The 27,885-nt window shown below is 42.0% G+C and overlaps 1 protein-coding gene across 7 annotated transcripts in view; it reads left to right on the top strand.

Annotated features, from left to right (window-relative positions):
• The first annotated feature begins 13,997 nt into the window (after positions 1-13,997).
• The window catches only part of LOC129811479 (myelin transcription factor 1-like protein), a 174,132-nt gene continuing 160,244 nt past the window's right edge, over positions 13,998-27,885 (top strand). For 2 of the 7 annotated variants that reach the window (XM_055862819.1, XM_055862825.1), the window contains exon 1: positions 14,317-14,899. The gene's annotated coding sequence lies outside the window, so the exon portion shown is untranslated. Of the gene's footprint in view, positions 14,281-14,315; positions 14,900-19,894; positions 20,675-27,885 lie in introns of those variants that run through there. The other 5 variants (XM_055862824.1, XM_055862822.1, XM_055862820.1 and 2 more) reach the window with 4 other exon arrangements.

Genomic DNA, 27,885 nt, shown 5'->3' on the forward strand with positions numbered 1-27,885 from the left:
ACATGTGAATGTGTCTATGTGTGAGTCCTTGTGCGTGTGTGTCTGCATGTGTGTCCTCGCATGTCTGTTTGTCCCGAGGAGGATGTGTTGTGCTGTGTGTATGTGCTGTGTTTGCAGGTAAAGTAGACACATTTGTCATCCCATCCTCTCTCTCTCTCACTTGCTCTCTCTCTCTCTCTCTCTCTCTCTCTCTCTCTCTCTCTCTCTCTCTCTCTCTCTCCTCTCTCTCTCTCTCTCCTCTCTCTCTCTCTCTCTCTCTCTCTCTCTCTCTCTCTCTCTCTCCTCTCATCTCTCTCTCTCTCTCTCTCCTCTCTCTCTCTCTCTCTCTCTCTCTCTCTCTCTCTCTCTCTCTCTACCTCTCTCTCTCTCTCTCTCTCTCTCTCTACCTCTCTCTCTCTCTACCTCTCTCTCTCTCTCTCTCTACCTCTCTCTCTCTACCTCTCTCTCTCTACCTCTCTCTCTCTCGCTCCCTCTCTCCTCTACAGATGCAGGATCTTAATTTGACCTATAATGTCACAGCAAAATAAACCTGCAGCAACAGGGTTTTAAAGTTTAGTCCTTAATGTTACTTGATCTGTGGTTAGGCTATTAGTTGGCCAAAAGTAGGCTACATGAAAAGTGCAAAACTGGTAATAAAACCGTGTGTTATTGTGGGTTTTCAGTGAATTTATGTAAATCAGGAAGCTCATCTACATTTCCTGCTGTGCAGGAATATTCTCTGCAACAAAAGAGTGATCAAATTAAGATCCTTCATCTGTATCTCTCCATCTACCTCTCCCTTATTACCACAACACTCTACTGTACAAGCCCTCTCATGTTTTGCCAGAACACTTCAACCAATCTTCGCCTGGCAGGAAGTATCATTGCCTGCTTTTGTTGTTGTTGTTTTGAGGTGCATCCCACAGCTGACTGCTGGCTTCCTGTCTCTTCAGCAGGAGGAAGTCATGCTAGGGATGCAAATGTAATACAACTTCAAATTCATTTTAAAAACACAATCTCATTGATGAGTCTTGTAAGAAAAATTTTGTTTTGTGTATGTGTTAGGTCTTCAGGTTTATTAGAAGGCATAGGGGTTATTTCCGGTTTAGGGTTTCAACTGTGTTTATTGAACTGTGTTTATAGGAGGCTAGTGGTGCTGTTCACAACTTGACCTACTTTCGGGGGAATTAATTGGGCTACTCCATCTCGCCTTCCACACCATCCGTTCCGGTCCCATGTTAGTAAGAATTATGGGATATCTGCCACTTCTTTTCTGATGTACAGTAGGTGCTTTTGTCATCTGTGACGGTTCTCATTCCCGTTACCATCTATTGGAAATGATCTCGAAATACAAGGTACTATTTAATTGTTTATTGAGCACTGGTGTGTAATGTGCACAGAGCGCCGTATGCGCGAGGTATTGTTAAGAGTCGTTATGTTGTCCTCTGTCTGTGAATATCTGCTTGTTAACTGCGTTTGTATTTCAGAAGCTGAGATGTGTACTTACCGTGATGTGCATTCCATTCGCTTCGTCTCATCCTGGGTGTTGTAAAGTAAGTGAAGGCACATTCAGACCCTTTTTATGAATGAGTTCCTGCCACTGTTGACGGTGGGCTAGTCCAAGTCAGTAGTAAAATGCGATCATGTGTATTTCTAGACATAATTGATAGTCATTAAGTTTTATATCACTTGTCAATGTTGTATAACTGATAAAGATTAGCAAATGAAAAGTAAAATGAGGTAATATGTAAACTGGTGAATGTTGACGTTAATGGATGTGTTGGTTTGTTCCACATCATCATGATATAAGGGGCCTGGCTGACGGGGCAGGGCCATTCAGAGCTGGAGTGCCAAGAGAGCAGGCTGGCCTGCCTCACAGCTTTGCTAGTCTAAAATGCTAATCTAACGCAGTGCAAGGGTTCAGTTTCCTTTGAGTTTATTAGATGTTTATTATATATTATATGTTTGTACTAGTTATTTGAAGTTTATTCATTTTGGGGATTCTGGCAGTGTACAAAGCCATTTACCTTTGCTTGAAAAATAAAAAATAAACCCAGTAGCAAATGTCAACCATCCTGTCCAGTCCTTTGAAAACTTAGAGACCTCTCCAGCCAGTCCGCCTCCTTACAGAACCAAGCCCAGGTAGCTAAGGCCGAGACAATGACAAACAAGATGGGACCCGAGAAGACTGATCAAGAGGCAGCACCAGCCAATTCTATTCATGACCAGGAAGTGGACACTGAAGATCCCCCAGAGGAGGTAGGAGCACCCTCCCAAAAAGGGCTTCTTGCAGAACTGTCAGACCTGGTGAGAGCGCTACTGCAATCCCAAGGCAAATGAGATGTGCGCATGGAAAGGTCAGCGGAGCGCCAAGAGAAGCGATGGAAAACCTTTCAGAGACAGTTACTCCAGGGGAGAGATGGCCAAGACGGAGATGAGCAAGAGAACGAGGAAGATGATGAAGAGGATGACGAGGAACCAGGACAATAAGCACCCATGGCTGACTTCAAGGCTCCTCCCCCAAGGTAAAGAAGATGATATTGAACATTTCTTGACAACGTTTGAAAGAATGGCGGCAGCATGACTCTGGCCTGAAGAAGAGTGAGCTATGCGCCTTATTCCCTTGCTGACAGGAAAAGCCTAAAGTGCCTATGTGGGAATAGACGACAGGCACACAGAGAACTATGACAAGGTAAAGGAGTCCATGTTGAAGAAGTTTCGAAATCAATGCTACACCTACAGACAATGTTTCCGTTCCACTGAAATCCTACATGACAAAACACGACGAGAGATGTATGTCTGGCTGAGGGACCAATACTATAAGTGGATCAGACCAGTAAGCAAGAATGTCAATCAAACCTCAAAAATCATGGTGCTAGAGCAGTTCATGAGAATGATGAGTCCAGAGATGGAGGTTGAAGTGTTCATTGCCGCCAGGAAAGGAGCCAAGAGAACCACCTCCGGCTGTTGGAACCAATGAGCCAGAAGTACATGTAAGTCTGATGGGGATGATCGGGGTCGTGATGCCTAGTACTTATCCTAGTCAAGCCCATGTTACTAATCCTAGTACTTACACTAGTAATTACCATAGGCCAAGTGACAGCTCCAGCAGGCAGGAACTGAAGTGTCACTTTTGTGTGTATGGGGGGGGGGGGGGGGTTAGGACATACCAAGCCATGCTTCCCAGCTAGGAAGTCACAGTCCTATGTGCCCAGACCTACCATGCCAGACTTTGCACCCTCCCTGCCAGAGCACACAGTCAAGCCTCTTGTCAATGGTCCACATGCCCAAGTGGACACAGGCAGCTCACAAACTGTGGTGCTTGAAAGTTTGGTCCCTATGGAGGAGTAGCAGGATCAGGCCCTGGTCAGAATATGCTGTGTTCACGGAGATGAGGTAATATACCCCACTACCAAAGTTTTTGTTACTGTAGATGGTCAATCTTTTTTCTTCCAAGTTGCTCTAGTCCAAAATCTTCCTTACCGAGTGGTGTTAGGAAAGGACGTTGACCTTCTGCCCCAGGCAAAGCTCTGCAATGTTGCCTCAAGGTCTCAGAGTGCTAGGGAAACCCTCAGAAAGGTATTGTTTCATGATGAGGAGATTGAGGCTAAGCCAGGGAAGTCTCGGAAGTCCAGGATGGAAAAGAGAAGGTACAAATTGAAAGACAGCACAGTGAGTGAGGTCCAGGTTCCGTTACTTCAGTCAGAGCCAGGGTTAGACATGACCATTCCAGAAATTATTACCAAGTCACAGCAAGATGACACTAGCTTAAAGCCATGGCTTGAGAAAGCTTTTGTAATTGATGAGGGAAAGCAGGGGAGCGCAGATAGCTCAGTAGAGGGGAAGTTTATCCTTGGGAAGGGAATTCTGTATCAGGTCAAGGATGGTGTAGAAGCCTTGACAGTGGCAGCATCCTTGAGACAGACTGTCTTGACCCTAGGCCATGCGGTGTCACGGGCAGGGCATCTAGGTGGTAAGAAGACCCTAAACAGGATCTCAAGCCTCGTACATGGCCACTGCAAGACGCAGAGGTGAAACAGTTCAGCAAAACATTCACTGAGTGTCAGCTTACCTTAGGGAGAAGACTTCCAACTTCCAGTCTATATCCTTAGTGGACACCCCATTTGAGAGGATAGGTATGGACATAGTGGGCCCTCTAGACAGGACTAAGAGAGGGAACAGATACATACAGGTTATTTGTGATTATGTCACCAAGTACCTTGAAGCTTTCCACTGAGAAATATTGAGGCTAGGCAGGTTGCTAATTGCTTCATCCAGTTCTTATCACAAGTAGGCATGCCTATGGAAGTCCTCACAGATCAGTGTACCAATTTCCTCTCAGAACTGCTCAGAAATGTGTACAGGCTGTTGGGGATCAAGGTTATAAAGATCACACCCTATCACCCGCAAACAGACGGTTTGGTTGAGTGCTTCAACCAGACCCTGAATAGTATGTTACGCAAGTTTGTCTCTCAAGCAGGAGATGACTTGGATCAGCGGCAGATTACCAAACTGACCCAGGACAGCATGAGGAAAGCCTAGAAGAGCCAGAAAACAAGGTATGACTGCAAAGCAAGGGACAGAAGTTTTGAGCCAGGTTAGCAGACGTGGAGGAGGCCGTAGTAGGGCAACAACCCAGCAGCAGGACCGCTACCTCCACCTTTGTGCAAGGAGGTGCACTGCCAGCGCCCTGCAAAATGACCGCCAGCAGGCCACAAATGTGCATGTGTCTGCTCAAACGGTCAGAAACAGACTCCATGAGGGTGGTATGAGGGCCCGACGTCCACAGGTGGGGGTTGTGCTTACAGCCCAACACCGTGCAGGACGTTTGGCATTTGCCAGAGAACACCAAGATTGGCAAATTCGCCACTGGCGCCCTGTGCTCTTCACAGATGAAAGCAGGTTCACACTGAGCACATGAGCACGTGACAGACGTGACAGAGTCTGGAGACGCCGTGGAGAACGTTCTGCTGCCTGCAACATCCTCCAGCATGACCGGTTTGGCGATGGGTCAGTCATGGTGTGGGGTGGCATTTCTTTGTGGGGCCGCACAGCCCTCCATGTGCTCGCCAGAGGTAGCCTGACTGCCATTAGGTACCGAGATGAGATCCTCAGACCCCTTGTGAGACCATATGCTGACACATGCACATTTGTGGCCTGCTGGAGGTCATTTTGCAGGGCTCTGGCAGTGCACCTCCTTGCACAAAGGCGGAGGTAGCGGTCCTGCTGCTGGGTTGTTGCCCTCCTACGGCCTCCTCCACGTCTCCTGATGTACTGGCCTGTCTCCTAGTAGCGCCTCCATGCTCTGGACACTACGCTGACAGACACAGCAAACCTTCTTGCCACAGCTCGCATTACTGTGCCATCCAGGATGAACTGCACTACCTGAGCCACTTGTGTGGGTTGTAGACTCCGTCTCATGCTACCACTAGAGTGAGAGCACCGCCAGCATTCAAAAGTGACCAAAACATCAGCCAGGAAGCATAGGAACTGAGAAGTGGTCTGTGGTCACCACCTACAGAATCACTCCTGTTTTGGGGGGTGTCTTGCTAATTGCCTATAATTTCCACCTTTTGTCTATTCCATTTGCACAACAGCATGTGAAATTTATTGTCAATCAGTGTTGCTTCCTAAGTGGACAGTTTGATCTCACAGAAGTGTGATTGACTTGGAGTTACATTGTGTTGTTTAAGTGTTCCCTTTATTTTTTTGAGCAGTGTATATTTTTTTGAAATATTTAACTTTCACACATTAACAAGTCCAATACAGCATATGAAAGATAAACATCTTGTGAATCCAGCCAACATGTCCGATTTTTTAAATGTTTTACAGCGAAAACACCACATATATTTATGTTAGCTCACCACCAAATACAAAAAAGGACAGACATTTTTCACAGCACAGGTAGCATGCACAAAGCCAACCTAACTAACCAAGAACCAACCAAACTAACCAAGAATCAACTTCATCAGATGACAGTCTTATAACATGTTATACAATAAATCTATGTTTTGTTCGAAAAATGTGCATATTTGAGGTATAAATCACTTTTACATTGCAGCTACCATCACAGCTACCGTCACAAATAGGACCGAAGCAGCCAGAGTAATTACAGACACCAACGTCAAATACCTAAATACTCACCATAAAACATTTCTGAAATGCATCTTTTTCCCAGAATGTGCAGATATTTTTATGACACTCAAACTATTCTGACCAAATAACTATACATAAACGTTACTAAAAAATACATGTTGTATAGGAAATGATAGATACACTAGTTCTTAATGTAATCGCCGTGTTAGAATTCTAAAAATAACTTCATTACGACATCCAGCTTAGTTATAGCGAGAGAGTGCCCAAACTCTGAGCGCAAACTACTAGTACAACATGTTCGACAGATATATGAAATAGCATCATAAAATGGGTCCTACTTTTGACGATCTTTCATCAGAATGTTGTACAAGGGGTCCTTTGTCGGGAACAATCGTTGTTTGGATTTAGAATGTCCTCTTCTCCAGTCAATTAGCACGGAAAGCTAGCAAAGTGGCGCGAAGCTCTCCTTCCTGAACAAAGGCACACAACGCAACACGCCTAACGTCCCGAAAAAATTTCAATAACCTAATAAAACTATATTGAAAAAACATAGTTTACGATGATATTGTCACATGTATCAAATAAAATCAAAGCCGGAGATATTAGTCGTCTATAACGACAGCTGTACAGAAGGCAAAACCAGGTCCCTTCACGCACTCTCCAGAAAACAGGAAACTGGTGACACGTCATACAAAGAGCTGTTGTTCGACCCCAGATCAAGTTATACACTCCATTTCTTCTCTCACTGCCTGTCGACATCTAGTGGAAGACGTATGAAGTGCATGTATACTGATATATATCAAGGACATTTATAGGCAGGCCCTAGAACAGAGCATTGATTTCAGATTTTCCACTTCCTGTCAGGAAGTTTGCTGCAAAATGAGTTCTGTTTTACTCACAGATATAATTCAAACGGTTTTAGAAACCAGAGTGTTTTCTATCCAATAGTAATAATAATATGCATATTGTACGAGCAATAATTGAGTACGAGGCCGTTTGAAATGGGCACCTTTTATCCGGCTACTCAATACTGCACCTGCAGCCCAAACAGGTTAACCTCTACTTCATCACCCTCCCGGATCCGGGGTCCTCCTCATCAAAAAAGCTGACTAGCATAGCCTAGCCTAACGGGACAGGGATATCATATAATATAATTTTCATGAAAGTCCAATACAGCTAATGAAAGATAAACATCTTGTGAATCCAGCCATCATTTCTGATTTTTAACCTGTTGGGGATGGGGGCGCTGTTTAGACTATTTATGCTAATGTGGCTAATTTTTTAAACGGCTTCCCACAAAATCCTTGATCGTACAATATGCATATTATTATTATTATTGGATAGAAAACAGTCTATAGTTTCTATAGGAGTTGAAATTTTGTCTCTAAGTGGAACAGAGCCCATTCTACAGCAATTTCCCTGACATGGAGTCAGATTTGAGAAACGTTGGCCACTTTTCTGAAGTCATTTAAACGGGCACTGTCGTTGCTATGACTATACGGACACTTCTTACGTCTTCCCCTGGATGCCTTTACGTGATGACGATTCCAACGGGCTCGATTGCTCGTTCACAGGCCCTACAAATGAAAAAAACCTTTAGCTAGCAAGTCTTTTCTTGCTGCGTAACGCGCGTGGAAGACACCGACCCTCTCCTGTTCCAAGCGTTAGTTTAGCCTGTTATATTTCTCCGGTCATCTTTTCACTCGTTATAGGAGTTACAAACATCACAAAGTAGTTAATTTAAAGCGTTTTATAGCAATTTATATCCGTTTAGTGCGATTTTGGGACATTTATTTTTGCAACGATGTGAAAAGTTGGGCACGCTTTTCAGTTCATCCCGAACGTAGTTGACATTTCCACATGGCAAGAGGACAGCTTTCCACCAAAAGACGATTTCTCCCAAGAAAGGATCCTTTGCCCAAGATACTGATGGAAGAACAGCTCAAGGTAGGACATTTTTATTATGATAAATCGTGTTTCTGTCGAAACATTTTAGTGGCTTAGGACGCCATGTTTTTTGACGTAGCTTCGCTTGGCGCAAACTGTATTGAAAAGTAAGGATAAATTAAAAAATGTAATAACGCAATTGTATTAAGAATTAAATTGTCTATCAATCCCTGTCCACCCTATATTTTTTAGTCACGTTTATGAGTATTTATGTATAAGAGTAGATCACTGTCTAAGTGGCGCAAGGACGTTTTCTTTACCAGCTTGTCTACATTTCACATTGTCTAACCATGATTTTGGTGGCTAAATATAAACATTTTCGATCAAACTGTATATGCATGTTGTAATGTGATGTTACAGGAGTGTCATCGGAAGAATTCTGAGAAGGTTAGTGAAAAAATTAATATCTTTTGGCGATGTTGACTTTTATCGCTCACTTTGGCTAGAATCAATGCTGGGCTGCTAATTGCTATGTGCTAAGCTAATATAACGATTTATTGTGTTTTCGCTGTAAGACACTTAGAAAATCTGAAATATTGTCTGTATTCACAGGATCTGTGTCTTTCGATTCGTGTATGCTGTGTATTTTTACGAAATGTTTGATGATTAGTAGTTAGGTAAACACGTTGCTCATTGTAATTATTCTAGTCCATTTGTGATGGTGGGTGCAATTGTAAACTATGCCATATACCTGAAATATGCACTTTTTTCTAACAAAACCTATCCCATACCATAAATATGTTATCAGACTGTCATCTAATGAGTTTTTTTGTTGGTTAGGGGCTATAAATATCTTAGTTTAGCCGAATTGGTGATGGCTACTGGTGTTGGTGGACAAATAAAAGATGGTGGATTATGCTAATGTGTTTTTAGGTAATAGATGTACATCTTTACATATTGTGTCTTCCCTGTAAAACATTTTAAAAATCGGAAATGTTGACTGGATTCATAAGATCTGTGTCTTTCATTAGCTGTATTGGACTTTAATGTGTGAAAGTTAAATATTTTAAAAAAATATTTTTTTTGAATTTCGCGGCACTGGTTTTTCAGTGGGGGGGGGGGGGGGAGTGCCGCTAGCGCCACGCTGATCCTAGACAGGTTAAATGTTTAAAATGTTTTACAGCGAAAACACAATATGTATTTATATTAGCTAACCACAATAGCCAAACACACAACCGCATATTTTCACCATGTTTCCACCGCATAGGTAGCTTTCACAAAACCGACAAAATAGAGATAAAATTAGTCACTAACCAAGAAACAACTTCATCAGATGACAGTCTTAAATGTATTGTATAACATGTTATATGTTTTGTTCGAAAATGTGCATATTTGAGGTATAGATGTCTATTCCATTTGCTTCGTCTCATCCTGGGTGTTGAAACGGAAGTGACTACGCATTCAGACCCTTTTTTTAAATGAGTTCTCACCACTGTTGACGATGGGCTAGTTCAAGACAGTAATTGTTTGTATTTCTAGACGTAATTAATAGTCATTAAGTTTGATATTATTTGTCAGCATTGTATAAATAATAAAGATGAACACATGAAACGTACAATGAGGTAACATGTACACTGGTAAATGTTGAAGTTAATGGATAAAATGGTTTGTTCCACATCGTCATGATGTAAAGAGCCTGACGGACCGGGCAAGGCCATTCAAAGCTGGAGTGCCTATGCTACTCTAAAATGCTAAGCTAATGCAGTACAAGGGTTCAGTTTCCTTTGAGTTTATGATAATTATGTTTGGAATAGCTACTTGAAGTGTATTCATTTTGGGGATTTTGGCACTGTACAAAGCAATTTACCTTTGTTTGAAAAAAACAATTAAACTAGTTGCAACTGTCAACCATCCTCCCGTCCAGATCTTTGGCACCTTAGACACCTCTCCAGCCGGTCTGCCTCCTTACACCTTCACTCGGCTCCATTAATTACTTCTCCTCAGCTTTCCGTGTCCCGTTCTGACATTTGACTGCTGCTAATTTGCTGATTAATTTCATTAACGTGATTACGGGGGGGATTTGGGTCCAATCTATTGGTCTGTGGTTTGACTGTCCGTTACCCCTCTTGCCTCAACCAGTCAATAGCTCTCTCCCACCTCTCGTGTGTACTGCCTGCTATTTCTCTCTCGTCCGCCTCTTACAATCTCACGGCTAGAGTTTGACGTGGTGACGTGACGCTGGTTTCTCCCCAATCTTCCTGTCTGTCCTTTTCAGCACTGGGAGCCGTCTGCGAGCTGTCCAGCACCACTGCCAATTATCGTCGTCTCCTGTCTCCAGTCTGTGTGCCCAGCGCTCCCGGTGTCTGAGGCGACTTGAGACGGACCTACTGTATAGCTTACTACCGTACCGAGGAATACTGAAATGCAGATGGATCTCCTTATATTACAGCAACACACACATTCTACAAATCAAAACCCACAATTCAATGAAGAGATTCTGATTAACTCTCCTCTGAACTAACATAGCAGGCATAAAATAAATGGCTGAAACTAGATCCCCTACATACTGGTCTTGACGAGAGGGGAAAAAAGCTGTTGGGGTAGGTTCTCTTCTGCCATTTTCAACCAATCCAGTAAATGTGGAGGAGTTAAGATTGAGTCTTGCCTTGAAAATATCCAAAAGCAAAATCTGCGTCACAGGCTCTCGTTCCATTTCCCCTGAAAACCGGAACATCCAGTTGTTGGGGACTTGGCAGAGGTTAACTCTCCTCAAAGTTGATGTGTTCACTAGCCTCCAGAGCAAAGGAAAAGGGTTGAAAATGAAAACATGTTTTTGGTTGCTTTAATACAGCGGTCCCCAACTAAATTCAGCCATTTGTACACTGCAACCCAAACAGATATAGTATTTGACAAAGACATAATCATTTCAAACCTTGATTACATATATCTATGTATGGGAATATTTTGAACAGATTTCCTAAATTAATTAGAGCCCCCCCCCCCCCACCCATGTTGAAGACCCCTGCTTTAGACATATTGACATGTTGAAAATCCCTGCTTTAACATATTGACATGTTGAAGACCCCTGCTTTAACATATTGACATGTTGAAGACCCCTGCTTTAACATATTGACATGTTGAAGACCCCTGCTTTAACATATTGACATGTTGAAGGCCCCTGCTTTAACATATTGACATGTTGAAGACCCCTGCTTTAACATATTGACATGTTGAAGGCCCCTGCTTTAACATATTGACATGTTGAAGACCCCTGTTTTAACATATTGACATGTTGAAGGCCCCTGCTTTAACATATTGACATGTTGAAGGCCCCTGCTTTAGACATATTGACATGTTGAAGACCCCTGCTTTAACATATTGACATGTTGAAGACCCCTGCTTTAACATATTGACATGTTGAAGGCCCCTGTTTTGACATATTGACATGTTGAAGACCCCTGCTTTAGACATATTGACATGTTGAAGACCCCTGCTTTAACATATTGACATGTTGAAGGCCCCTGCTTTAACATATTGACATGTTGAAGACCCCTGCTTTAACATATTGACATGTTGAAGGCCCCTGCTTTAACATATTGACATGTTGAAGACCCCTGCTTTAACATATTGACATGTTGAAGACCCCTGCTTTAACATATTGACATGTTGAAGACCCCTGCTTTAACACATTGACATGTTGAAGGCCCCTGCTTTAACATATTGACATGTTGAAGGCCCCTGCTTTAACATATTGACATGTTGAAGGCCCCTGTTTTAACATATTGACATGTTGAAGACCCCTGCTTTAGACATATTGACATGTTGAAGACCCCTGCTTTAACATATTGACATGTTGAAGGCCCCTGCTTTAACATATTGACATGTTGAAGACCCCTGCTTTAACATATTGACATGTTGAAGGCCCCTGCTTTAACATATTGACATGTTGAAGACCCCTGTTTTAACATATTGACATGTTGAAGACCCCTGCTTTAACATATTGACATGTTGAAGACCCCTGCTTTAGACATATTGACATGTTGAAAATCCATTCTTTAACATATTGACATGTTGAAGACCCCCGGTTTAACATATTGACATGTTGAAGACCCCTGCTTTAACATATTGACATGTTGAAGGCCCCTGCTTTAACATATTGACATGTTGAAGACCCCTGCTTTAACATATTGACATGTTGAAGGCCCCTGCTTTAACATATTGACATGTTGAAGACCCCTGCTTTAACATATTGACATGTTGAAGGCCCCTGCTTTAACATATTGACATGTTGAAGGCCCCTGCTTTAACATATTGACATGTTGAAGACCCCTGCTTTAACATATTGACATGTTGAAGGCCCCTGCTTTAACATATTGACATGTTGAAGGCCCCTGCTTTAACATATTGACATGTTGAAGACCCCTGCTTTAACATATTGACATGTTGAAGACCCCTGCTTTAACATATTGACATGTTGAAGACCCCCGGTTTAACATATTGACATGTTGAAGGCCCCTGTTTTAACATATTCATTCATTTTAAACATTCATGATTTGATGAGATGATTATTACTTCAGTAAAATCAATTATCTTCAAAAATACACACATTTTTTCCTTTCTCCCTTTTGTTTGTTTGTTTATGACAACTGAATGCAAAGTAAATTAATTGTGCTCGATTGGCATTAACATACCCAAATAGGGATTTGAAATGGTTAATATTGAGCCCCCTCAGGGCAGACCATGTCCCAATCCACTGGAGTACTTATCATGCCTCATCTCACTCACTGCTAGCCTGGCAGCATTACTAAAGAAAGCTCTCTGTTTGTTGGTTCTGCTAAATGTGGCTTTATATAGCATGATTTGTTCATTGTTATTTTGGGGATCAAAACAGAATTTTGGCAATATTTTCTGTCATAGATTCACACATTTTGTATTTTGAGCTATTTTCATTTAATTATTGTTTTGTTTTCTCTTGTAGTTATGTATTTTCATATAACTATGTCTAGAATATCAGCAATGTAAGTATTGAAAAAAAAAAGAAAGAATACTATCTAGCCTAACTTCGGATTTCCACGCTACTTTGGCAAGTCATTCAAACTCACCAGTAGAAATTAATTAATTAGCACCTCTGTCCGGTATGAAATGAATCTAACTCATAATCAAATTATGATGATGTCTCATTAGCATACCTTAATTTGCATATCTGGGTAAAAATGCAAATGTATTTGCTGTTATTCCCTTTTCATTCACACAAGAGTGACTATGAATGTCAGCGCTCTACGGCAGGACATGATTTACTGTAAATATGTCGTAGGTTTTAGCCAATAGGTTCTCCTGACTCCCTGGCTGTCAGTGTGTTGGCTGAGAACACGGCGAGCCTGCTTTCCAACTAATTTATCTCCTCCACCATGCTGCTGCTCACCATAGTTCAAAGCCCAGACAGGAAAGCAGCCTTAATTAACCGTGTGCACTACAGTTCAGCAGCCTTCCCGTATTCCATTCTACTCTACAATCTTACTGCTCTCAGTTCCACATACAGCTGAACTACAGCCACATATTGTGTCTTGAACCAGAGGAGCTCATCTTGGCTTCCTCCTGGAGGATACATGGGCACATTGTAGATTCCCAGGTTAAATACAGCAGTCCACAGCCCTCCACACGTCATGCAAGCCCCGCCCCATCCCCCTCCATTTATCCTCCCTTTCCTTCATCCTCCCCCTCTGCCCCCTCCTGAGACCCAGGGCCCGTGGGAAGATCCGATGCTGGGAGCAGACTGTCTGCAGCCCTGAATACGTGTGTGTGTGTGTGTGTGTGTGTGTGTGTGTGTGTGTGTGTGTGTGTGTGTGTGTGTGTGTGTGTGTGTGTGTGTGTGTGTGTGTGTGTGTGTGAGTGTGTGAGTGTGTGAGTGTGTGTGTGTGTGAGTGTGTGAGTGTGTGAGTGAGAGAGAGAGAGAGAGAGAGAGAGAGAGAGAGAGAGAGAGAGAGAGAGAGAGAGAGAGAGAGAGAGAGAGAGAGAGAGAGATGTGTTCTTCTCAAATACATATACACAGTGAGAGAGAGAGGAAGAGACACTCTCTCCTCCCAGCACGTACCCCCCCCCACACACACACACACACACATGAACATGATCTCACTCACACTCTCACACACACATACACTCACAGACGCACGCTTGCTTTAGGGTACCAGGCGGCTTGGTGTTCTTCTCCTTTGTTGTTTTTGTCATTCATCAGTCTTGGTACGGTGTGCTGTGCTGTGTGAGTCTCGCTGGGTGAGGAGTCTGTCTTCGTGGCTGTCTGAGAATGCCATCTACACTACGGTAAGCCACACACTGTTCCTTCTCTCCCTCTCTTCTCTTCTGCAGTCTCTCCGTCTCACTGGGGTACCTAGCCCCTGCAACGCACATCCTCTGCTTCTTTTTCCTCCCTCTCTCTCTCTCTCTGTCTGCCACTCCACTCTCTCCTTCGCTCTTTCCTCTCGGCTGTGCGCTCTCTCGCCATCCTTCCCTTCGCCGCCTCTCCTCCCTCATCTCTCTCTCCCTTCCGCTTCGCCTCATTGGTGCTGCCCTCATTCCTTTTTTCCATTAAGCTCCAGGCCCATTGGTTGCCTGCCTTCAACCATTATCTTCTCTCCTCCTTCCCTCTTCCTCTTTCTATCTCTTGCCTCTTTCCTCTTTTTCTCCCTTGTTCCCTCATCTCCAGCCGACTCTCAAGTCAAAATTATTTGCATACAGGAAGACATGATAAGTTTGCAGGGAGCAGTGTGAGTGTGTGAGGGGTAAAGAACGAGTGGGATAAAAAAGAAAGAAAGAAAGAAAGAAAGAAAGAAAGAAAGAAAGAAAGAAAGAAAGAAAGAAAGAAAGAAAGAAAGAAAGAAAGAAAGAGGACGGACATACTGGAGCATAAAAAAGTTTGGGAGAAGACTGCATTCTGAGAGTGGTGGGTTACTCTTCTTATTTCAATCTTCTTGTGAGTGCTTTGGCTTCTGTCAATGATATGTTTGATTGTCAAAAGAGGGTTATAGCTAAAATTGAAGGAGAATATTACTTAGAAGTTAAGATAGTGAACTATGCAGTATGACATTTGCTTAGAAATGCTTGAGTCTCAGCTTATTTAGATATTTAGAATTTTGATGTGAAATGTGTATTCACTGTATATTGTGCTTTACATTGGAATCTCTGATGCCAAGCTTTGTTTAGCTGAGTTGTTTGATTGAATGGCAAGTAGAGTGTTGAACTCCTTCTGGAATATTTCTACTTTTTGTTGAATTTTCATATTGTTGATATATTCATGTTTTATATTGTTTTGGAGATTTGATGCCTTAACAAACCTTTGAATGCTCTACATTGTTATTATTCCTTTATAGCATGCAGCTAACATTGACTGTTTTGAATCCTCATACATGGTCACTATACTGAACAAAAATAGAAACGCAAAAATGTAAAGTGTTGGTTCCATGTTTCATGAGCTGAAATAAAAGATCCTAGAAATGTTCTACATGTACAAAAAGCTTATTTCTCAAAATTTGGGGGCATAAATTTGTTGACATTACTTTTAGTGAGCATTTCTCCTTTGCCAATATAATCTATCCACCTGACAGGTATAGCAGATCAAGAAGCTGATTAAACAGCATGATCATTACACAGGTGCACCTCGTGCTTGGTACAATAAAAGGCTACTTTAAAATGTGCAGTTTTGTCACACAGTACAATGCCAAAGAAGTCTCAAATTTTGAGGGAGTTTGTATGCTGACTGCAGGAAAGTCCACCAGAGCTGTTGCCAAAGAGTTAAATGTTAATTTGTCTACATTAAGCTGCCTCCAACATCTTTTTAGAGAATTTGGCAGTACGCCCAACTGGCCTCACAACTGCAGACCACATGTAACTACGCCAACCCAGGATCTCCACATCCTGCTTCTTCACCTGTGGGGTGGAACTGTGGCACAACCGGAGAATTTCTGCACAAACTGTTAGAAACCTCAGGGAAGCTCATCTGCATGCTCATCTACATGCTCATCGTCCTCACCAGGGTCTTGACCTGACTGCAGTTCGGAATCGGTACAGACTTCAGTGGGCAAATGCTCATCTTCGATGGCCACTGGCATGCTGGAGAAATGTGCTCTTCACGGATGAATCCCGGTTTCAACTGTACCGGGCAGATATCAGACGTGTGGGCAAAGTGCCCCATGGTGGCAGTGGGGTTATTGTATGTGCAGGAATAATCTACGGACAACAAACACAATATAATTTTATCGATGGCAATTTGAATGCACAGAAATACCGTGATGAGATCCTGAGGCCCATTGTCATGCCACTGGTGGGTGGCACCATGATACCATGGCACAGAGCAGAAGGCTGAGGCACTGCAACATGTCTCTCTGGGTGAAGGAAACAGACCTTTACAAAAAAGCTCTAAATCTGAAAATGAACTGAAATAATTGTGTGCCTGTCTCATCTTTTTTTTTTACCAACAATTGACTTTGTGGGAGGGAATAATAATGAATGCACAAATTCTGTCCACAAATGTTCTCTAATCTGGCTATTTAGAAATGGAAATCAAATGGGTTCCAGAAAAGAAATATATAATGTTGGATTATTACATTGCATATTTAGATAGATCATTTGTATTTTCCCATAGCCTTAGGGATGTAGATCTCAATATGCTGTACACAATGTACACCTTTTATAGAACTGGGGTGAGTCAGGGAAATGTTGACATGATGTCCAGCTGAAGTTGCATGGTGAAGGGACATTTTGTCCAGCTGAGACTGCATGTGAAGGGCTGCTCTGACATGATGTCCAGCTGAGGCTTCATGGTGAAGGGACATTTTGTCCAGCTGAGACTGTATGGTGAAGGGATGTTCTGACATGATGACCGGCTGAGGCTGTATGGTGAAGGGATGTTCTGACATGATGACCGGCTGAGGCTGTATGGTGAAGGGATGTTCTGACATGATGACCGGCTGAGGCTGTATGGTGAAGGGATGTTCTGACATGATGACCGGCTGAGGCTGTATGGTGAAGGGATGTTCTGACATGATGACCGGCTGAGGCTGTATGGTGAAGGGATGTTCTGACATGATGACCGGCTGAGGCTGTATGGTGAAGGGATGTTCTGACATGATGTCCAGCTGAGACTGTATGGTGAAGGGATGTTCTGACATGATGACCGGCTGAGGCTGTATGGTGAAGGGATGTTCTGATATGATGACCGGCTGAGGCTGTATGATGAAGTGATGTTCTGACATGATGACCGGCTGAGGCTGTATGGTGAAGGGATGTTCTGACATGATGACCGGCTGAGGCTGTATGGTGAAGGGATGTTCTGACATGATGACCGGCTGAGGCTGTATGGTGAAGGGATGTTCTGACATGATGACCGGCTGAGGCTGTATGGTGAAGGGATGTTCTGACATGATGACCGGCTGAGGCTGTATGGTGAAAGGATGTTCTGACATGATGACCGGCTGAGGCTGTATGGTGAAGGGATGTTCTGACATGATGACCGGCTGAGGCTGTATGGTGAAGGGATGTTCTGACATGATGACCGGCTGAGGCTGTATGGTGAAGGGATGTTCTGACATGATGTCCAGCTGAGACTGTATGGTGAAGGGATGTTCTGACATGATGACCGGCTGAGGCTGTATGGTGAAGGGATGTTCTGACATGATGACCGGCTGAGGCTGTATGGTGAAGGGATGTTCTGATATGATGACCGGCTGAGGCTGTATGGTGAAGGGATGTTCTGATATGATGACCGGCTGAGGCTGTATGGTGAAGGGATGTTCTGATATGATGACCGGCTGAGGCTGTATGGTGAAGGGATGTTCTGATATGATGACCGGCTGAGGCTGTATGGTGAAGGGATGTTCTGATATGATGACCGGCTGAGGCTGTATGGTGAAGGGATGTTCTGACATGATGACCGGCTGAGGCTGTATGGTGAAGGGATGTTCTGATATGATGACCGGCTGAGGCTGTATGGTGAAGGGATGTTCTGATATGATGACCGGCTGAGGCTGTATGGTGAAGGGATGTTCTGATATGATGACCGGCTGAGGCTGTATGGTGAAGGGATGTTCTGATATGATGACCGGCTGAGGCTGTATGGTGAAGGGATGTTCTGATATGATGACCGGCTGAGGCTGTATGGTGAAGGGATGTTCTGATATGATGACCGGCTAAAGCTGTATTGTGAAGGGATGTTCTGTATACTTTTCTGGTGTCAGGATGAGAAAGGAAATGTTTTGCTTATCATGAGTGTGTTGGTGAGAGAGTGAGGGGAGAGAAAGCGGGAGAGAGAGGTGGGATAGAGAGCGCGGGAAAGAGTGTGTGTGAGACTGTGTGTGTCTGTTTCTGTATGTGTGTGTGTGTGTGTGTCACCGCGGTGCCTAACTTGCTTTACTGTGTAGGCTGAGAACAGGGAGACAGCCAAATGTGATTAAATTATAGAGGGATAGCACCCTCCCTGGCTCTCATGCGACCAGCTCCCGGGAACCCCCTCCCTCCCAATCTGGACTCAAGGTTAGGCGTAGCATAGTAAACTGAAATTATTATGATACATATGGTATGGTATCTATTAATTTGTGGATATCTATCCTCCATTTTATGTGATATGTTACATTACAATTCGTATGATATGTTACGAATTGCAATTCATACAATATGTTACGAATTTCCAATACGTGTGATATGTTACGATTTCCAATTGGTTGTGGCTAACGTTAGCTAGGTGGCTAATGCTAATGCTAATGTTAGCTGTGGTTAGGGGTTAAGCTTAGGGTTAAGGTTAGGTTTAGGAGTTACGTTAAAGGGGTTAAGGTCAGGTTTAGGGGAAGGGTTTGCTAACATTCTAAGTAGTTGCAAAGTTGCTTTTTGCTAAAATTACAAAAGTTGTCCGTAATGAGAGTTGAACACTCAATCGTAGGTTTTCTAGACGTTCACGTTATACGCCCAACAACGACCCTCCTTTCGGTTTTTGTTATCTGAGTAAGGGAAATGCTGTATGTATTTTGAAAGATGAGACATTGAGGATTATAATAAATATCGCTTTGATGTCATGCAAGCAAGCCAAACGCTCATGAGTCCAAATGTGCACATCACATTTTCAAAGCATAAAATTAATGTCACATTCAGTGTCAATTTTGTTTGAGGTACAGTTACAAGATGACATGGTGTCATACCCTGGGTTGTTCTGAACACAATGAGTCTATGTTTGTCTTTTGTGAAGGAAATGTGCTGCAGCCCAGGCACCACTCATAACTCCTTTCTATATGCACCAAAATTACAATCTGTTTCCCTGAATTGTATTGTGAAAACCTTGAAATATCGTGTTTTATAACTTAGTTAGTCATGTTGGCAATAGAACGCGCTTTCAAATGATTCCCACTTGTCCCAGATTGCGATTTATAATGGGCCATTTTTGGACTGCGTAAACAACAGTAATTGTGAAATGGTGGGGATGCAGTGTTGTGTTCCAACCAAACCTACAAATGTGCTTGCTCTAGTTCTTCAATGGCAGAGCTAGGACAGCTCAAAAAAACACCTTATAGTTGAAGACTTTTCTTTGAGTCATAAAAGTGCATTGCAATTACGTAGGAACTGTGCACACTTCGGAGAGGTGTGTGGACACTTGGAGACAACAGTTATAGTCCTCTCACTCAAACCCTTGTAACGTGTTTGTCTTATGTTGCACCTACCTCATATTATCATGTTACTGAATGTATTCAAAATATTTTCAAATTTCTTTATCAACAAATGCAGTGAAAAAAAGTACAGTAAATGTAAAATGCACATAAAATCAACAATGTAATGTTTGGATTCAGGTGAGCTGTTGTGTCCTAACCATTGGTCTAATAATTTTCCATAATCTCCAAACTGTTTATTTCAATTGCTACCATGGTTATGCATATGCTTTTCATATTTCTTCTGTAAGACACATTTCAATTTAGCCCTATCCATATAGGCCAAGTCCCACGAGTGTAAAGGGTTAAGTAACCTTCTGTTTTATATAACCATACCAAAGGTAACATATCATACTAATTTGTTTCTCGGATTAACGTTCACTATGTTACATCTAGTCTATGAGACCAGGCTGTCCCTCCATCCCTCCCTTTACCCATCCCTCATCTCATATATTCACCCTCTTCCTCAGCATCTCAAGGATCCCACATAATCAGAACAGTCTCAGGAGGCCAGACAGATGAAGATGGAGCTGCAGTAGATAGCTACCGTTTTACGGGCTCCTGACCAATTTTGCTAATTGGTGTATTTTGTTTTTACACTGATCTTAACTTTTTTTGTTCATAATATTTCCACGATCATTTCCTACGACAGAAAACAGCTTCTGGACAACAGAACAGCGATCACTAAACTAGATTTGGATGAAGATTTGTACTTCAACGAGTCGGCAGCTGTGAATGTACTGCTCATTCCAGTCCAGGCCCTAATCCCTGGGAATCAAAAAAGGAAGAGATGATGCAAGAGAGGCAAACAAGCGGGCTCCCTGACGAGACTACGTCGGCGAGTTAATAAACTGCCTCCACCTACCGTTCCCTTGGCGAACGAACTGGACAAGCTCCAATCGAGACAATGCTATAATTGGGACCTGAAGAACTGTAATATCCTATGTTTCTCGGAGTCGTGGCTGAACAAGAACATGGATAATATACATTTAGCTGTTTTTTTAATGCATCGTAAAGACCAGCAGCTTCGGGTAAGGCTATGGGGGAGGTGTGTGTCTTTGTTAACAATAGCTGATACGCAATCTCTAATGTTAAGGAAGTTTCGAGGTTTTGCTCACCTGAGTTAGAAAATATAATTAAAACCTATATTTTTTGTAGCTGTCTATTTACCACCACAAACCAATGCTGGCACTAAGACCGCCCTAAAACATATGTTTAGGGCCATAAGCAAACAAGAAAATGCACATGCAGAGGCAGCGCTCCTACTGGCCAGGGATTTTAATGCAGGGAAACTGAAATCCGTCTTACCACATTTTAACCAGCATGTCACCTGTGCAACTAGAGACGAAAACACTCTAGTTCACCTTTACTCCACACACAGAAGCTCAAACAGCAAGTGCCAGTGATGCGCTCAATATGGAAGTGGTCCAATGAAGCTGATGCTAAGCTACAGGACTGGGATTCATCCGATAACATTGAGGAGTTTAACGCATCAGTCACTGGCTTCTTTAATAGGTGCATTGACAACGCCATCTCCACAGTGACCGCACGTACATATCCCAACCAGAAGCCATGGATTATAGGCAACATCCGCAACTGAGCTAAAGGCTCGAGCTGCCGCTTTCAAGGAACGGGACACTACTAGACCTCTGGCGAGCCATCAAACAGACAAAACATGAATACAGGACTACGATTAAGTCCTACTACGCCGACTCTGAAGCTCGTCGGATGTGTCAGAGCTTGCAAACTATCATGGATTACAAAGGGAAACCCAGCCAGAAGCTGCCTAGTGATGTGAGCCTACTAGAGAAGCTAAATTCCTTCTACGCTTGCTTCGAGGCAAGTAACACTGAACCATACATGAGAGCAACAGCTGTTCTGGATGACTATGTGATCTCTTTCTCCGTAGTAAGTAAGACCTTTAAACAGGTGAACATTCACCATGATGCGTACTCAGAGCATGCACTCACCAGCTGGCAAGTGTCATCATTGACATTTTCAACCCCTCCGTGACCCAGTCTGTAATACCTACAGTACATGTTTTAAGCAAACCACCAAAGTCTTTGTGCCCGAGAATGCAAAGGTAACCTGTCTAAATGATTGCCACCCCGTAGTACTCATTGTAGCCATGAAATGCTTGGAAAGGCTTGTCATGGCTCACATCAACACCATCATCCCAGACACCCTGGACACACTCCAATTCACATACCGCCCCAACATATCCACAGATGACGCAATCTCTATTGCACTTCACACTGCCCTCCCCACCTGGACAAGAGGAATACCTATGTGAGAATGCTGCTCATTGACTGTAGCTCAGCATTCAACAACATAGTGCCCTCCATGCTCATCACTAAGCTCAAGACCCTGGGACTGAACAATCCCCTCTGCAACTGGATCCTGGACTTCAAATCAAGCTTTATTTATACAGCACATTTCAGACATGGAATGCAACGCAATGAGCTTCACAGGAAAAAATGAGAATAAAAACTTAAATATTTACTACACAACAAATATAAGAGGATACATTTTTTTTATAAAAATCATTCCCAGTTTCGGCCCCCCTCAAGTTCTCTGGCTGGCTATTCCAGAAGCTGGGGGCATAATAACTAAAGTCTGCCTCCCTAGGCTTTGGGACAGTTAAAAAGCCAGTGCTAGAGGACCTGATGGACCTACTGGGTACATAACTTAAAAGCAGGTCTGACATGTATTGGGGTGCACAATTGAGGATTGATTTAAAAACGAATAGAAGAACCTTAAAATTGCCCCACCTTGGCAATGTTCCTCAGGTGGTAAAAAGCCATCTTGGTCACATTCCTAATGTGTGATTTGAAATTGAGTTCAAAATATGAAATAACACCTAGGTTGTTTATCTGGAGTTTTACTTTAGTGTCCGTGAATTACAATCTGCAGCCAGATTCTCAATCTGTGCTTTGGCTCCATCGATAAGTACCTTGGTTGCCCCCAGGTGTTGAGGGTAGGCAACAACTCATCCACCACTCTGACCTTCAACAACAAGGTAGGACGTAGACGGCGGACGTAAAGGTAACGTAAAGGTAATGGCGGACTGAACGAAGTTATGTAGAGCACCTCAAGATAAAACATAATATTCGAAATATCTGCTAAATTAGACTAAAATATTAGCACTAAATAATCTGGTGGGTGATAACCTTCAATCTGGATAATAACACAAAACAAATCCTAAGACTAGAGACATTTATCGACAAATATTACGAAAACAAGCAACACCCAAACATGACGGAGAATAAGACAGGGGAACCGAATCAAAAACGAAAACGTGACTCCTCAACCGACACGGATGATCTAATATTCTCACCACCGGCAATGGTAAAGGTCGAAACCGATCTGTTAAAATCAATAAATGACAAACTGGGTATACTTGAATTAGTTAGTAAAGATATAAAAGAGTTGAAGGCAAGCCTAGAGATGAGTGATGAAAAAGCTGCGGCTTTGGAGAAGGAAACACACGCGCTAAAAGGGACGGTCAATAAGATTGAAACCGAAATGAATGAATTTAAAAAGGAGAACAACGTTCTGAAGGAATGCTTGCTGGACATACAAACTAGATCCATGAGAGAGAATTTGGTACTTCCAGGTATCCAAGAGAAAGAAGGAGAGGTTCCTGAATCTGTAGTTAGAGAGTTCCTTTTTGCAGCGCTTCAGGTACCTCGCAAAGTTATCGATAAGATCCAACTTGAACGTGTACACCGCCTCGGACAGAGAGGGCAGAGGTACGAGCGCCCAATCGTTGCCAAATTTGCTTCATTTAAAGATAAAATAATGGTTAAAAGCCTAGGTAAAAGACTTGCTGGGACCAAAATTGGCATGAATGATCAGTTTCCGAAAGAAATTGCAGAACGGCGCAAAGTTCTGTATCCAATTTTCAAAGAAAATAGATTTAAAGCGAAACGAGTAGCTCTCGTCGTTGATAAACTATATATTGATAACCAGTTGTTCAGAGACACAAAGATTACTCCATGGTTATTTTAAAAATTACAAAGTTCTCATAGATGAGGAAAATAAACACAATTCAAGCCTGGTTACTGATTGTAACAATACAATACAAAATATAGCTTTTCTATAAATCTTCACATATAACTAATTGAACACAAGCACTATTTCTATATAGTGAAGATAAAAACTAAGTAAACAGAAGGCACAGTATGTGTGGATGGTGTGGTGTGTGTTTATTTTTATTTGTTATGTTTGGAAAGTTGAGTGAGTGAGTAATGAAATAGTTGCATATCCCAGAGCCAGTGTATTGCTGTGGGCCGGGTATGAGAGGGCTTTCAATGTTGTTCAGATGATGGATATACTTTTATAATGAATTACACGTCTTATTTATTTATTGTCCTATCATGGGGAACTACATTTTTTAAATAAATTATATCTAATTATTTATTATCCTATTTTAATGGTACGGCCCATGGCCCTATACCCTAGACACCCACATGAATGGCCCAGATACTAAGGAGAAGTCCCTAACTGTTTTATGTGCATGCTGTATGCGGTCTGTATGCAGCCAAAATGAGGTCAGGGACCAAGAGCAGCACTGCCCCCTCAAGATTCTGAGCCTGCTTGGCAGGGTTGGTCCTGCAAAGCCAAAGCCCCCTAAAGGGAGAGCATAATAAACAAGGAAATTCTCAAAGCTGCTAATGAGAACCTTGATGACCTTGTACCTAGCCAGTGGGGATTCCGGTGGGGTGCCCCCACCCAGGCAGTGGCAGTGCTGGCAACACTAGCTGCAGTAACCCATGGGGAGGGGGTCACACTCGGACATTCAGAGAGGGGGTATATTATTGTGGCCCTGGTGGCACGAAACCAATCGGACTGCATGGAGATGCTTGGGAACATGGTCAAAATGGATGACCGTATTGTGGGTGTTTCAGGAAGAAGGTGTACATTTGACCTCCATCATCTAGGATGTGACAATGGTAAATAAATCTATACGTTTATGCTCATTTTTTGAGCGGTCTTGCAGGCCTTCTCATGCAGCTGCAACTGCAAGTACATTTGTTAATCATGACCCATCTTGAGTTGGGCTCTGGGATGGTGCAATTGTTGAGAGGGTGAGCTTATGGTTATGTGGGGGTAAGGGCTGAATGTGTGTGGGTGTATGTGTGTATCCCACAACTGTTGCGAAGGAAGAAGTAAAAGATGTTAGGGACTATAGAGGATGATTCACAGCAATATGTAATAAAAATCGAGGTGAGGGCGATGGAAATGCATTTGGCAATGGATCTGCTTCGGTTCGGTGGATGGTGCTGTGTGCACTTTTCGAAGGATGGATCCCAGTCGGTCCGGGGCTGTGCGATGCGGGGGGTCGGGGGTGGTCTGCCGGGCATTGGGATGACAACCCAACTCGAGATGGGGGCTTTTGGTGGGTGGAATAGTGGGGACCAATTGGAGGTTTGCTTAGTGGAGATGCAAATGTCATGGTACAACTATATAGACACTCAATCATTATGTTACTTTTTAATAGGACGTTTACAAACATATATTTTGATAAAAATAATTGAAAGGTGTGTCTCATTATGGTAAGTGGTGAAATAAGTATAGCCAGTTACAATTGTAATGGCTTAGCAGATAATAAGAAAAGACGATCAGTATTTACCTGGCTAAAAGAGAAGGATTATAAAATCTACTGTTTACAGGAAACCCATTCGACAGTTTTAGATGAAGTTTTGTGGAAAAAGAACTGGGGGGGGGAAATATATTTCTCCCATGGGCAAAGAAATTCAAAAGGGGTGATGGTTTTAATTAATAATAACTTTGATCCAAATGTGCAACTTGTCCAAACAGATCCTCAAGGTAGATGGATTATTTTAAATATGTTATTGGACAATAAACATATATGGCTTATTAACCTATACGGTCCGAATAATGATGATCCAAGCTTCTTTGACAATATATATAAGAATGTATCAACTCTACAAGCAACACTAGACTCTATTATTATAGTGGGAGATTTTAATACGGTCTTAAATACCTCTATGGACCGGAAAGGAAATCACACTACAAACTATCACCCTCAGGCACTTAAGGAAATCAGGAATGTCATGGATATATTGGAATTAGTGGATATATGGAGACTTAAATACTCTGACCTAGTGAGATATACATGGCGGAGGCTTAATCAAGTTAGTCGCCTTGACTACTTTCTTATATCATTCTCTCTGGCACCAAAAGTTAAAAAGTGTTTGATAGGGGACAGAATGCGGTCGGACCATCACATAATTGGCATATATATTACTCTTACAGAATTTCCACGTGGGCGAGGATATTGGAAATTTAATCAAAGCCTACTAGATGATAAATTGTTTAGAACTAGGACAGAAGAATTTATAACTGACTTTTTTAGACATAACATAGGTACAGCAGATCCCCATATTGTATGGGACACTTTTAAGTGTGCCTTTAGAGGCAATGCAATTCAGTACTCATCTATAAAACAAAAGCAATTTCGATCAAAAGAGTCCATATTAACAAAGGAAATTGAAGGACTAACAGTACAGTTAGATAACAATAAAAACGGTACCATAGAGACACAGAATAAGTTAGAGGAAAAACAAAAAGAAATGGAGGAACTTATTCAAGAAAGATCCAGTGTAATATATTACAAAAATAAAGCACACTGGATGGAATATGGGGAAAAATGCACCAAATTCTTTTTCAATCTTCAATATAGAAATGCTACCAAAAAAAACGTATTAAAACTTGTTACAAATGATGGAGTCACGCATGATTCACCAAATGATATTTTGAAAGAGGAAGTAAAGTACTTTAAGAATATATTTTCGTTTCAGGCTCCTCCATCTCCACTAACTGAAACTAATTGTATGGATTTTTTCCCTAATAATAATGTAAAATTAACATCTGTACAGAAAGACTCATGTGAAGGCCTAATTACAGAGGAGGAACTACTTGATGCAATTGGGGCCTTTAGGATGGGAAAACTCCAGGACTGGATGGCATACCAGTGGAAGTATACAAACATTTTTTTAATATACTCAAAAGACCATTATTAGCTTGTTTTAACCACTCCTATATAAATGATAGATTATCAGACACGCAACAAGAAGGCGTGATATCATTATTACTGAAACAGGACCCAAGTGGTATATATAAAGATCCAGTCCATTAAAAAAATTGGAGACCTCTTACACTTCAGTGTTGTGATGCAAAAATCCTAGCAAAATGCTTGGCGCATAGAATAAAAAAAGTTTTGTCAGATATTATTCATCCTAATCAGACAGGTGTTTTACATGGTGGATACATTGGAGATAATATAAGGCAAGTACTGGAAACAATAGAACACTATGAAATATCGGGGACACCAGGCCTGGTTTTCATAGCTGATTTTGAAAAGGCTTTTGATAAAGTACGACTGGAGTTGATATATAAATGCCTAGAATATTACAATTTTGGGGAATCTCTTATAAAATGGGTAAAAATTATGTATAGTAACCCTAGGTGTAAAATAGTAAATAATGGCTACATCTCAGAAAGTTTTAAACTATCTAGAGGAGTAAAACAAGGTTGTCCACTATCGGCATATCTATTTATTATTGCCATCGAAATGTTAGCTGTTAAAATTAGATCAAACATTAATATTAAGGGATTAGAAATCCAGGGCCTAAAAACTAAGGTGTCATTGTACGCTGATGATTCATGTTTTCTTTTAAAACCACAACTAGAATCTCTCCACGGCCTCTTAGAGGATCTAGATACATTTGCTATCCTCTCTGGATTAAAACCAAATTATGATAAATGTACCATATTACGTATTGGATTACTAAAAAATACACATTTTACATTGCCATGTAGTTTACCAATTAAATGGTCTGACGGTGATGTGGACATACTCGGTATACAAATCCCAAAAGAAAGAAATGATCTCACTCCAATAAATTTTTATAGAAAGTTAGCAAAAATAGATAAGATCTTGCTACCATGGAAAGGAAAATACCTGTCTATTTGTGGGAAAATCACCCTGATTAACTCTTTAATCATATCACAGTTTACCTATTTGCTTATGGTTTTGCCTACACCTAGTGACCTGCTTTTTTAAATTATATGAACAAAAAATATTCAATTTTATTTGGAACGGCAAGCCAGATAAAATTAAACGGGCCTATTTATATAACGAATAGGAATTCGGAGGGCAGAAATGATTAAATATTAAAGCATTAGACCTCTCACTAAAGGCATCAGTCATACA

This window comes from Salvelinus fontinalis, chromosome 15 (genome assembly GCF_029448725.1).
Source record: "Salvelinus fontinalis isolate EN_2023a chromosome 15, ASM2944872v1, whole genome shotgun sequence".
Classification (NCBI taxonomy): domain Eukaryota; kingdom Metazoa; phylum Chordata; class Actinopteri; order Salmoniformes; family Salmonidae; genus Salvelinus; species Salvelinus fontinalis.